Raw genomic sequence first — 14,594 nt, 5'->3', positions numbered from 1 at the left:
GGTTTTGGGAGCCCCATGTAAACGGGGTGATTGTGTCCATAGCTGGAAAGTAAATGAGGAGAGGAGAATGCTCGCGGAGTGACAATTTTGTCACCCATTCGCGTATGGCAATCAAAACCTGGCGCCGTCGTGACAGTTTGTCGCAGGACTGTTCGCGGGTCTGTTAGCAACAGACTGGACAAGAGTGACGAAAGAGTCACAGCACAGTCTAGACTGTGGTCACAGTGACAAAAATCAGCAGTAGCCGCTAGCCCATACCAAAACCGTTGACATTTAATGTGAATTTGCCTTATATCTGCGGTTTAGTTATCTTTGGCATAAAGTGCGCCATTTCCAAAACTTGGAAACCTGTTGTGTGTTGTTAATAGAAGTTACAGAGTTTGACACTGTAAGTCCCTTTCGTTTGTATCTTTAATATCAGACAAAAGTGATTGATTTTTTAGGATAATTATGTTACCTTTCTTCGTCATAATGTTTTTGGCCGTTTGTGTTGGTCTCAAACTTGTTTGCAAATGTGAACTTACGTTTAAGCCCTGTGTGAATTGTCATTCAAAACGTAGAGGCCATAACATTTGTTGCTGCATCATTCCGAAGTGTAAGTGTAACTGTTTGTACAAGTCTTTGTTGCAAACGTCAAGTATTTTCCATACTTACGTTGGTAGGTCTTATGATTAGCGCCGAGTTTCTGTCGTGACATTTTTGCTAGTGCTGGTGTTGAATACTGTCGACACTTTTGGATACATAGGGCCGTTGTATCGTTGTTTTACATTACTTCATAGGCTTTAACAATTTTCAAAACTGTGTGCAAATAACATGCTCCTCAGTCCACACGTTTAATCAAAGGTACTACGAAACACGCATACGAAAAACATTCAAAGTTAAGTTTGTTAGGTTGCGACTCGGCGGGAGATTCGCAGTTTGGATAACATATAAAAATGCCCTCATACTGATATTTTGTTGGGAAATACATTAGGTGAATAATTGGAGGATATATCTATGATCAAATGACACAATTTCACTTTTTATTGGGCCCGTGAAGAAAGCTTTTCAAGCCCGTCTTCATTTTGCTAACAACGTTCAAGCATGACACTACAAGATTTGAATAAATATGGTGTGTTGAACACTTCAAAGATCTGGTCTTGGAAGTGTGGAATATTGGTTAAAACATCTAAGTTACACACTTGCAGTTATCTTAATTGAAACTTCCCTGTAAAATGATTGCACAGTATTCAGTACGAAGATATGCTTGAAAGTCACATGAACCAACTGTTGAGATTCTTTAGTTTATTTCTTCAGTTAATAATTAATGATTTTTTCTATATTACAAAAAACAAGCGTTCATATTTGTCATTGTCTCTGGCCATGATATCACCACTCACTGCAGTGAGACTGACTACTGAATTTAAACATTCAAGTAATGAAGTAAAATGGAAATGCCATGTGGCTAGGGCCTCCTGTCGGGTAGACCATTCACCTGGTGCAAGTCTTTAGAGTTGATACCACTTCAGCGACTTGTGTTCGATGGGGATGAAATGAGGATGATGACAACACAACACCCAGTCCCTGAGCGGAGAAAATCTCTGACCCAGCTGGGAATCGAACATGGGCTGTTAGGCATGACATTCCGTCACGCTGACCTCTCGGCTACCAGGGGCGGACAGCAATGAAGTGAACCTGGAAGGATGGACCTCAGATCGTACCTTTGTGTTCAAGCAAAATAGAATATGTACTAGACCTGTGAGTGTGAATATATGTTGTGCAGTTGAATGGAATAAGGAACCAAATAAGATGACCTGGTTACTCTGCTAAAATATGTTAACATACCTTGTCACATGGTTGTATCAGAGCTGTCAGTATCAAAAAGCTGCATAGGCTAACTATGAAAGAAGAAGAAACATGACTATATACTAATTCATACAAGATCATTGTATTCCAGGATATGATTATCTTACAGAACTACAGTCTAAGCGAGAAGCTAAGGCAGTTACTGAAATCCAAAGCTGATTTGAGAGGAGCAATAATTGTTTAGGAAGAAGAAAGGGGGGGGGGGGAGAATGAGAGCGCACGAGCGAGCTCCCCCCAGTGTCGAAACATTAAACCCAATTTTAATGGATTATAAAATTGTCATTACAATAATAATAATAATAATAATAATAATGAAAAGTTTTGAAACCAGGCAGGGTCTGTTTCGAACATAAGTCTCACCATCTAGCCCTGTTTTCCCACCATCTTTCTTTGTATACTCTGGTGTAGTCCTCACCTTTTCTTTTTTAATCACTCTCCTCCACACCTTCCAGCCATCGTGAGACATTATTTATAAAATCTACCGTAGCGTTTTAGCTAGTTAAAAAAATGACCACTACTGCCTACTTGTATGAAACTACTCGCTGGTGAAACATAAATGACAGTTGGAACAGAAACATCTTTATCTTTAGTGAAGAAAGAGGAATGTCAAAAGAAAAAAGTGTTTCTTCTTTGCTGATTGTAAGAAACTACTAAAAGCCATGCTACCACATGTGCTAGTTTTAGCACGCGATCTGACCTTGTAATTCATAAGGCGAGCTCTTGGACAACAGTCATCCATCACCTTCCTCCAGTGGGAGAAATAATATAAATAAGCACAGTAAGATGGAATGTTGGGAGCATGCATCTCCTTGGCAATATATGCCTCTACATAACCATTGTGGGCCAAGTTTCGTAGTTCACTTTGCCGCCGAAGATCAAAAACTGTCCTGGGCTCCTCACTCAAGGTGGTCTCTCTATCAGTGAATTGATTCTTGTCAAACACCTTGCAACCTGTTTTATGATTGCATACATATCCTTTGCTTATTGGTTATGTTTCAAATTCTTAAAACTCGCTCTCTGCCCTCGCTCTCCAACCCCAGTTGCGCTGAGTTGTATAATGAGCCTGACTTAACTGCTTCATGCTCTTGACTTGTCACATGATAGTCACAGGCCCTAATTAAATTCATAATCAGTTAATTCAACATCTGAATGTTAATCAAAGACTCCATCCACCAAGCGTCTTCAACAATATTTAGCTAGAAAATCAAGCAAAATGCAAACATCTGTTGGCATCTGCCGACCAATTGGCAACATCATGTTGTGCAAACTGTTTGGAAGGATGGTACCCCAATGATTATGCCGGCTTCTTGAATCACAGGACCTTTGTGCTCCTACAGTGTGCTTTCTGAGACAGACAATCCACAACTGACCATCTGGTTTGAGACAGGAATCAGATAAGCATTTTTCCAAATGCGAACACCTCATTACAGTATTTTTTGATTTTCATAAGGAATAAAACACCACTTGGTGTCATCACATTTTACTTTCCATCCATGACTGGGACTTTCAAGGCTCCCTAGCAATTTCTTTGTTAGTTTTTATCCAATTGGTTGTTTTGGATTCAAGTTGGTACAGAACTAAGATCCTTGTGGGGACCAATAGAATGGCACCTTGCTTTGTTTCATGCTGGATCAAGGACTAGTGACCTCTGTTGGAGCACTCGTCACATCTGCACTGTATGTCAACAACATTTGTGCTTGGTATAACTCCACCCATAGGTCTGCTGCCTGGATACTTTCCCATGACTTCTATTATCTTCCACAAAACTGATAGTCATGTATTTCTGTTGTACCACGGTCCATCCTGACCCAGAACTTTACTTGGATATGCAGCACTTGAACATTGTTGCACAGACCCATTTTTTTTGGACTTTTTGATAAAAGGCTGTTATGGCTGCCCCATATTTGACACTAACAACTAGCTGCGTGCGGATGCTTACTGCTCTCTGCCCATGTCTTTTGAGGTGCAGATCGCACTACTTTCCTACACATTTACGAGGCCCTGATCTAGTCCCAATTGGACTATGGTTGTCAGGTCTATGGCTCAGTGGCATTGCAGCTTTGAATTTGTTAAATACCAACCATAGTAGTGGAGAAAGACTGGTTACTGGCATCTTCGGGACTGGTTTCACAGGTAGTCTCCTTGCAGAGGGAGGAAATGAGGATTGTCCCTTCAGTTCTGTGATACCAACTTTTGTTCACTTACACAGTCAACATCCAACAATTGCCTAATCATCCAGTTTTGCAGATTTTTTGCTTACAAAAATAGCCCACTGGCACCCATCTGTTGGTGGTATTACAAGTTGCTCTGCACCTGAAGGCCATTTGCCTGGACCTTCACCTTAAAACATGTTCCCCATATATTCCCACCCTCTGTCCTCTTTGTTAGTATCCATACTGTGAATTAGAATCTATCTATTTCAGGGACATAGAAGTTTGTCGCCCGCATCATCTTTCGGCGATTCTTCCTCTCTGTTCCTCAGGAGTACCAGGATGATTTACATTTACACTGAAATCTCTAAAACGGTGGATAGGATGGCATGTGCTTTTATATCTCTCACTGGTGAGGAACATTTGTTTGTGGAAACTAAGTACTATTATTACGGCAGAGCTGGTAGCCATTGAATGAGTCGCACCTTTTATTGAACAGATCTTGCTTGAGACGTTTCAATTTTTAGTGACTCATTGACCAGTTTCCAGGCTACTGATCCATGTTACTCTTGCCACCCTGCGATGTCTGCCATTCACAACATTTTCTCTGATCCTTGTTGTATTTCCTGCTCAGCTGTCTTTCTCAGAGTTTAAAGTCGTGCGTATCCCAGGGATTGTATGGCTAGAGAGGCGATTAGTTGCCCTGCATTCACTTTGATGATCTCACATGTAGATTTTCGGGTGCAAATAAGACTTCTTCTTACTTGGAGATGGACGACACCTAGTACTGTCCCCTCTAATAAACTTTACACTATGATGGAGACTGCAGCTGCATGGAGATCCTACCTTCCATTACTCCAAGAAGTAATCCACAGTCCTAAATGGCCTCCACATTGGTCATACCAATTAACCCATAGTTTTATTTTATGTGATGAGCACATCCACACAGCAGAGTCTTACAGACAGAAGCTCATGTCTTGATGGAATGTCGTTTGGGCTCCCAAAAGTTAAATTCGTATTGGATTCTTTGCAATATTGGCAGACGACCCATGGACAGTAGGTCTGGTTTTCTGTTTTCTCCATGAAAGTGGTTTTTATTCCCAGTTGTAACATTTTAAATTAGTTTTGGTGCGGGGGCAGGGTGGAATGTGTTGGGCGTCTCCCGCTGCATGTTGGGTCTGGGAGACCCTGGATCCAACCCTTTGCCAGCTTCCTTGGATATCCCTTTTACTTTGTTTTAATTGTATTTAGATGCTGTTAGCCACCTGCTGTAATGAACTGGGAGTGGGACAGATGTGGAAGGGACAGCACCCGTTACATGCAGAGCTCTTGGGACATTCACTTGGGGCCACTTAGCTTCTGACTTGATTCTTTCTCAATTGTCTTGTTTTATTGTTGTCAGTCCAACTGATATCCATTACATTTTCAGACTTCTTGCTTTTACTGTTATGAATTTCCCTGTTAGGAGCATTCTTTACTCTGTAACTGTCTTCGCCCTTAATCAGATAGGTGGGGGTTTTGGACGTGGCTCATGTTCCTTTCAGCACATATAAACCCTGGGAGATCCTTCGTCTGCTCTGACCTATATGCTGACCCAATCCATATAATTTACTTCTCTTTAAATTAATTCTCACCTCTGGCACCAAAATTGCTGTCATACCTTGATTTTTACCACTCCTACATATTTTCATAATTCGATAAAGTTTCTGGCTGACATCACTAACTTCAGATGAATTCTCTCTTGACCAAGGGATGGATGACCTCACATTTAATCGTACCCAACCAGCCAACCCACCTCTGGTTTTGAAGGTATGCATGCTGGTATCATTCCTACTCAACGTGTGGTGCAAGCAAAGGCCAAAAGTGACTCATCTTCTCACACTCTAGCCATTAGTCATGGGCACAATGACGGCTATTATCTGTTGTAACTGTAAGAGTTATTTTTACCTCCTCTTCGAGCACTTCCTATCATTTCATACAACAATATGTATTACCTTACAGGACACTTACTTCCCTGAAATATATACCCCCAGCCCAAGTAATTATTGTGCCTATTGCAGAAATAGAGTAGGTTAAAAAAGAGTATAATCAGCCTGGGTCTGCACATTGGTACCTGCAGATATTTTACTGATGAAGTACCACTCAATACAGCATTTGAGGCTGTGGTGTGTTTCAGTGCCCACAGTCCCTTGTGGGGCAGAGCTACAACATGTAACTGAGACTGTCAAATAGGACAAATGATTGCAGATCTTGGTCTGTGTTTATTGAACAGTGGCACTGAAACAGGGAAAGTACTCACCATTAATCTTGTGATCTCTAGCTCTAACCTCTTCTCCTCAGTGCAATGCCATGGAAGATACATGACCGCCTCTGTGAGCGCAGTCATTTCAGAATTGTCATTCCCTCCCAAACAGTTGCCTAACCAAGTGCCCACCATGATGGGCTGTCATATTTTCCATCCACACCCAGAACCCCGCTTCAGTAACGAGTTTCTCAATTCGGTGAAGTCTTATCACTTTCTGGGACTGGTCTTCAATGCCTGGTTGACATGGCTTCTCCATCCTTGCCAACTTAAGTGATGTGCTGCTCACATCTAAATACTCTTTGTTGCTTCAGTGACTCAGACTGGGGCCGCTTTACAAAGCTCTGATCCCATCCACATTGCTTGTGCTGAACTCGATACACCATTGTGGGGTCCGACTTCAGACAGGAACCTTTCGGACCAGCCCTATGAACAGTCTACTTGTGGAGGCTGGAGTTCCTCTGCTACAGATCAGGTATGAACAATTGCTGCTCAGCTGTGTGATACACATTCCTTGCTCCCCTATTCATCCAAACTACTGTCTTCTTTCCTGCTAGGGAGATCCGCCATCCACAACAATGTTCCAGGACTGGAGCCGTGACTGCAGTTCGCATATGGTGTCTCTACTCTTAACTCCCAACTTCCTCCACTGTTACCTCTTGTCAGGGAGCAATTGTATAAGCCTCTGTGATGTGTACCATGTCCTCGGATTTGTCTCTACCTATCTTTAGACCAGAAGACTCTGTTCACCCTATGATTTTTTGCTGGCTGTGCCTGGCCATCCTTGATACATTTCCAGGGTCGAAAGTGGTGTACACTGAAAGCTCCATGGTTGACAGAAAAACTGATTTTGCTTACTCACGTGCAAGGTACAGAGAACCATGCTCCCTGCCGAATGGGTGCAGAGCATTTACTGCAGAAATGATGGCCATTGCCTGAACCCTCAGTCATGTTTGTTCTTGCACCAGTGAAGCTTTCTTAACCGGCAGTGATTCCCTGAATAGTTTTCTAGCTATGAACAGTGCTATCCATGACACCCATTGGCTCTGACTATCCAGGATATTCTTTCTGACCTCTATCGTGCTGGACAGTTGGTTGCCTTTGTGTGGATCCATCACATCATGTTGGGGTATCAGGGAACAAACATGAATATGCTGACTGGCTGGCCAAGATGGCTATCAGGATGCCAACTTTGGATATATGGATACCAGAAATGGACCATTGGTTGCTCCTTCACCATCAATTGTTGGAGGCTTGATACACAGATTTGTGTGCCCTGCTTTCTGTGAACAAACTGCGGGCAATAAAGGGGACCACGCCAATGTGGCAGTCTTCCCTTTGTGTCTCTCATGGGGAATCTACCGTCCTGTTGGCTTCACATTGGCCACACTTTGCTGACCAATGGCCACATCCTACGATGTTGTGAGGGTCCATCCTGTTGTTGCTGTGGTGCGTGCCTGTGTGTGGCTCACATCCTACAGGACTGCCCCAATTTGGACACCTTACATTGAAACCGTAAACTTGCTGACACTGCCTCTGGTGCTAGTGTGTGATGCCAAAGTGGCTGTGTAGGCTGCTTGAGGGATGTCCTGTCACCTGCTCTGAACCAGGAAACCTATGACTGCCTTTGCTTAGTTTTCTGGTTTGACTCCTACCCTTCCCTCCATTTTAATTATTCTTGTTCTTTTACATCTATTGTTGGTTTGCTGTCTCGTCAACGTCGTTCTCTTTCCTGAGGTTTTATCAGCTTGTCCACTTTACTAGTTTTCGTGTGTTAATGGACAGTGAGGAAGCACCAGTCGGATGCCAGGAATACGTCTCCCATTGTGTAACATGTACTGCGTCCCGAACAATAAATGGATAATTTTCAGCAAACCTGTTAGGATAATCAGCTCATCTTCTTTTAGATCAAAGGTAAGGGCTTTAACCCTCCTACTACCAGGATGTTTTGGTCTCTTTGGGTATCATTGGGGTCATATAGACCCTGAGTAACTTACACCAGATATGGTAGCATTATTTCAATGAACTAGTGTAAAACATACATTAGAGTTGTTCAATGTAACAGTAATGATTCTATTTTCATAAATTTTGCATCCAAGAAAGAAAGAAATTTAGGCTGGGGCCATTGTGCTACTCAAAAACTAGAATAAATTTTAAAGTGTTGTAAATATGAAAATGAATGAAACATTATTGGATACAATTAACTCCGAGGGAGAAACTTATATATTAAAAAAAATATATAGTTTTCAGAACAAGGGAGATATATATTCTCAGATTGCGTACGGGGTCCCAGTGGTACTAGGAGGGCTAAGATGCAAATTATTGTTTGGCGATGGAATGACAGAACAAACTCCAAACTTTTGTTCCCACTTGGAACTTAGCAGGCCTGGTGGAGGTTTATAAAATGTATTAATTAATCCCATCTGACTATCTCTGTAACTGGAAGAATGCTATCCTTATTTTGGCTTCTTTATGCTCTTTAATTTTTTATAAAAATGGTTATAGAGTTGAACACTTTAGAGACTACTTTTCTGCTGTTTTTAGAGTTTTCTGATTCAGGCTGAGTTCCTGTTCATTAGGGCGTTTGATTTTACTTTCCCCAGACACTACTAAACAATTGTAAAACACAATAAAATGTCAGTTAAATTGAGTACCAGCAGAATATGGGACTATTTCTATGGCATCTTTGTCTAGTAATTATTTTTTTAAGGCCCTACATGCTCATGTTTTCTATGCTATCACTACCTGCTCTTTCGCTGCTCCCCCTCCTATTCTATTCTTTCTACAGCTTTGGAATGTCACTTGCCTGTTGCCTACTGGTTGGCCCTCACCTCACTTTCCACTGCCGCTATTTCCATCTTCCCTCTTTTTCCTGGTCCCCATGTTTTCTCCCAAACACTCTGCCTTGGTTATTTTTCGGATAGAGCTCTCTCAGGGTCTGAAAGCCTTAGTCACATTATTGCATTGTTTGTGCCACCCACTCTTGAGAGACTTTCGGAATGCTAATGTTTTTTATACCAGTGGCTCCAAATCCACCAATTGCATGTGATATGCCTTCATGTCTTGTGATGGCATGGAGCACCATATCTTGCCTTCCATGTGTGGTGTGTTTGTTGTGGAACTGATGGCCATTTACTAGGCTCTGTACTTTGTAACATGGTCCTCCCTCACCAGAGGTTTGCTATGGATAGACTCGATGAGTGGTCTTCAGGCTATCACCTGGTGTTTTTCCTGCCACCACTTGGTCTCTGCCGTTCACAAACTTCTTGCTGATTTTCATTGTGCTGTTTTTCAGTTGGTATCCTTTGGGTTTCTGGCCACTTGGATATCTTGTGTAATGAGCTTGTTGAATGTTTGCCTGGGGTCAGCCATCAATTCCCTGTTCAGTTACCCTTCCAGGAGGAATTTGTTACTTTGTCGGATTCCTTTTTGCCCAGTTGTGAGCCGATTCTTGGCGTTCACCCTATCTCCTCTCCCAGCAAGAATCATAACAGTTTGGCCTGTGGTTTTTTACTCCTTGAAGTGCACCCATACTCTAGGGATAGCTTCTTTGATTAGTAATCAGAATGTCCTCGGTCCTAGGTTTAAACCTCTCAACTGCTTAAATTTTGAAAAAAAAAAAAAAAAAAAAAAAAAATCGTCAGCAATGGGGCCAAAGACTCCCAGCATAAGGAGTCACCCTCATTCTGCCAGCAGCCATGTGAAAAAGGGCAGAGGAGTGGACAGAGGTTCAGGGCACCCTCTTGCCTTTGGGGTGGGAAACTGCCTCTAAAAGGCAAAAGAATCAGCAGTGATTAGTGGAATGAGGCTGCAGGAGGCAATGGAAACCACTGCCTTAAAAACTAGTAGTGTTACACACAGGACATGTGGCCTGTAATTGAAAAAGTCATGATCTCACCATTGGCAAAAGATTTTGGACTAGTCCTCCATTCAGATCTCTGGGAGGGGACTGCCAAGGGAGAGGTGACCATGAGAAAAGATACAATAACCAACAAAGGGATAATGTTTTACAAGTCAGGTTGTGGAATGTAAGAAGTTCGAACATGGTAGGGAAGCTAGAAAATCTGAAAAGGGAAATGCTGAGGCTCACTCTAGACATTTGGGTGTCAGTAAAGTGAAATGGAAAGAAAGCAAGGATTTCTGGTTTAGGATGAGTATAGGATAATATCAACAGCAGCAGAAAATGGTGTAACAGGAGTTGGATTCGTTACAAACAGAAAGGTAGGACAGAGAGTGAGTTACTGTGAACAGTTCAGTGATAGGGTTGCCCTCATCAGAACTGACAGCAATCCAACACCGACAACAGTAGTGGAAGTATACACGCTGATATTGCAAACAGAACATGAAGACATAGAGAAAGTATATGAGGATACTGAATGGGTAATTCAGTATGTAAAGGAAGATGAAAATCTAAAAGTCGTGAGGGATTGGAATGCAGGTGCAGGGGAAGGAGGAGGAGAAAGGGTTACGGGAGAATATGGGTTTGGTACTTGGAATGAGAGTGGAGAAAGACTAATTGAGTTCTGTAATAAATTTCAGCGGTTAATAGCTAATACCCTGTTCAGGATTTGCAGGAGGGGGAGGTATACTTGGGAAAGGCCAGGATGTATGGGAAAATTTCAGTTAGATTACATCATAGTCGAGTAGAGATTCTGAAATCAGGTGTTGGATAGTAAGATGTACTCAAGGGGAGATGTAGACTCAGATCACAATTTAGTAATGATGAAGAGCAGGCTGAAGTTTAAGAGATTAGTCAGGAGTAATCGGCATGCAAAGAAGTGGGGTATGGAAATACTAAGGAATGAAGAGATGTGCTTGAAGTTCTCTGAGGCTATAAATACTGCAATAGTGAAGAGCTCCGTAGGCATTTCAGTTGAAGAGAAATGGACTTATCTAAACAGGGCAATCACAGAAGCTGGAGAGAAAAATGTAGTACAAGAAAAGTAACTGCTAAGAAAGCATGGATAACAGAAGAAATGCTTCAGCTGATTAACTATGGAAGTAAGTACAAAAATATACAGGGAAATTCAGGACTACAGAAGTGCAAGTCAGTTAGGAATGAAGTAAATAGGAAATAGAGGGAAGCTAAAGTGAAATGGCTACATGAAAGATGTGAACAAATTGAAAAAGAAATAGGATATTGAAAAATAGGAAAGTCAAAACAGCCACTGGGGTCAATCCATACCAAGTGGTCCAGCACTGGTTGCTTGACCATCTCAGAAAAATTTTATATTTGCTGGGTGAATTCCCCAATGTTTAGTAGCCACAAAATATTTTTTAAAAAATGTATTGTTTATTATTTTAAAATGGTGGCCATATTTGTTCCAGGCTGCATGCGTTTTTTCGTATTTGCAAGCATCTACATTTTTTACAATTATTCAGTAGTGGATTGTCCTAAGCCTTTCAGATAAAATGCATGTAGTTCAACACACTCTGGGCTACAAATTAACATCATTATCACTTAGCTGAATGTATTCTTTAATATATTTTTAATAGTTCAAAGTTATCAGCCCCAAATAAAAAAAACTCAATTTATTAACAGTAGTTTTCCAAAGAAAGATTAATTTATCAGCTTTAATATTTTTTGTGCTATTACACTGTATAGTATAGTAACTTTTTATTGAGTATCAATGGTGAGCAGCTTACACTTAAAAAAATACATTATTTTAAAATATGAATTTCTTAATTTTTCTATTTTGTGGCCTGCAATAGCTTTCTTGGGGGACCAGATGAAAATCTAAAAATTTCACAATCACTAGACCTTCATGATATCAAACTTAAGTATAAATTTCATCTTTGAGATTCAATTGAAAGTTATGGGAAAAAGATTTCAAACACGAGTCAAAAATAAGTTTTTTAACATCTGTGATATCTGGTAGGCTAAGCAAATAAAGTATATACTTAAAAAAATTTCATCACCTTTTTGGTCAGTCTTGCATGGACCCTTTTGAAACCTATAACATAAGAAACCTATAACAAAAGGTCTGCAGGAAATAACATTTGATCATTATTCTAAAAATAAAAGACCTTTTTTCAATCTCATATCAGGAAAATCATTGTGTCCAACATGTTATTCTAAGATATTTGTAATTCACAAGAGGAAGGATAGTGAAACCTCAGATACAGAATTTTGTGACGTATCAGCAACCATTAAAAAAGTGGATGCAGCTTGTGAAATTCTGGATATATCGCCAGCTAGTAAAATTAGAAAACTAAGTCAAGATAAAAGACAAAGTGCCTTGAATACAAAAATTGAGAAAGTGGCAGCTACAGTCAAAAAGAATTTGGAAGTTTCATTTCAAGATACAATTTTTACTAAATCAGATGGAAGTTCTAAAACTTCACCAACCGAATATGATGATTTGATAGAAAAACTAAAAACTAAATGCTGTACTTCAAGCGAAGAGGATAAAATTAAGATTATCAGTTTACTGCCGAATGCTTGGAGTCGAGCAAAAGTTAGTGATGAATTGAATGTGTCAGAATGTCTTGTTAAGTTAACAAGGCAATTAGTAAAAGAATAGGGAATTTTAGCAGCATTACAAAAGAAAAGTGCATCTAATTTGGTATATGAAAACGCAATAAAGTTATTAAGTATTATGACTATGACAATGACGGCCATTTGAAGTCTGGCAAAGAAGACTGTGTTTCTGTGAAAGAAAATGGTTCTAAGAGTCAAAGACAAAAAAGGTTAATATTGTGTAATTTAAATGAACTATTCGCTGAATTTAAGAAAGACAATCCTGACATTAAAATTGGAAGATCAAAGTTTTGCAAGTTGAGACGAAGGTGGTGTATTGTTGCAGGGGCATCTGGCACCCATAATGTTTGAGTTTGTTTGTATCATCAGAACATAAAGTTGATAATAGATGGGGCCAATCTTAGAGTTGACTATAAAGACCTTTTGGAAGTTATGGTACACAGTATTGTCAGTTACAGTTGTATGATCAAGGGAAGATGTGAAGATTGTCCAGACAAACAAGCCTACTTTATGTGTTTGAAGAAGCCGAAGATGACGATTTGATGCTTGACGATATAAAATACAAACAATGGTGGGTGACACAAGACAGAACTGAAATGGTTACAGTCATAAAATCACGAGAAGAGTTTTTTGAAGTGTTGGTGGCTAACCTTGAAAATCTGAAAATGCATAATTTTATTGCAAAAGATCAAAGTAAATTTTTGAAAGAAAAAAAGCCAACCTTGGCAGCTGATGAATGCTTAGTTCTTCCTGACTTTTCAGAAAGTTATTCCTTTGTTGTTCAAGATGAAGTACAAGGGCACCACAGGATAAACAGGCCACAGTTCATCCATTTGTATTTTATTATAAAGATAAACTAATGAGCCACAGCCTTTGAGTCATAAGTGACTACCTTGAACACAACACTATAGCAGTTCACAGTTTTCAAACAAAATTAACAAACTATGTTAAACAGCACCATCCTCCCATAAAAAAACTGATTTACTTTTCGGGGGTGGCAGCAAAAAAAAAAAAAAAAAAAAAAAAAAAAAAAAAAAAAAAAAAAAAAAAAAAAAAAATTAACATCTCCTTTCATAAAGAAGATTTTGGGTTTGATGTAGAATGGCACTTTTTTGCTTCATGCCATGGGATGCATGCTTGTGATGGTGTTGGGGGCTACAACAAAGCTAGCTGTCACAAACGCAAGTCTGCAGCGGACCAAAGACAATCATATCATAACTCCTCAAGAAATGTTTCAGTTCTGTAAAAAACATATCAAAGGAATTACCTATGTTTTTGTACAATGTGAGGAAATACAAGAAGTCTATGACAGTGTCTTGAAGGAAAGGTACAGCACTTGTCACAAGATTAAAGGCACTCGCTCTTTTCATTGTTTTGTACCCCATTCACACAACTTGCTGAAGTGTAAGATGACATCAACTTTGCCTGGTAGTGAACTTCATCAATGTGGAAAACTTGTTCTTCAAAATAGAGACATCGTGACTTGTTTTTCGATGAACAGTGGTGGGGATTGGTGAAGTTGATGATATTGACTGTCGAAACCAAGATGTACATGTTGTATTTTATCACCCTCCAGGCTAAGGACAACTTTTTAAAAAAAATGAGAAGGATCAAGTTCTGGTGCCACTTAAAAATGTACAAAGGAAGCTGTCTCCTGTGTAATTTAGAACTGTGACTGGGTGAACTTATAATCTAACACCGAAACTGAGTGAACAAATTTCTCAAATGTTCAATGAGCGATGTACGAAAAACAAATAGCAAGAGAACAATATAATGTAATTAGTAGGCTTATTTTCAATAAAAAAGTAAGTAATCA

The 14,594-nt window shown here is 40.0% G+C and overlaps 1 protein-coding gene across 1 annotated transcript in view; it reads left to right on the top strand.

Moving 5' to 3' along the window:
- Positions 1–577: 577 nt before the first annotated feature.
- The window catches only part of LOC124776375, a 352,178-nt gene continuing 338,161 nt past the window's right edge, over positions 578–14,594 (top strand). The window contains exon 1 of the mRNA XM_047251339.1: positions 578–595. The gene's annotated coding sequence lies outside the window, so the exon portion shown is untranslated. The remainder of the gene's footprint in view (positions 596–14,594) is intronic.

This window comes from Schistocerca piceifrons, chromosome 2, assembly GCF_021461385.2.
Source record: "Schistocerca piceifrons isolate TAMUIC-IGC-003096 chromosome 2, iqSchPice1.1, whole genome shotgun sequence".
NCBI lineage: Eukaryota > Metazoa > Arthropoda > Insecta > Orthoptera > Acrididae > Schistocerca > Schistocerca piceifrons.
Note: the sequence above shows the minus strand (reverse complement) of the source record. Positions and strands in the feature narration are given on the sequence as shown.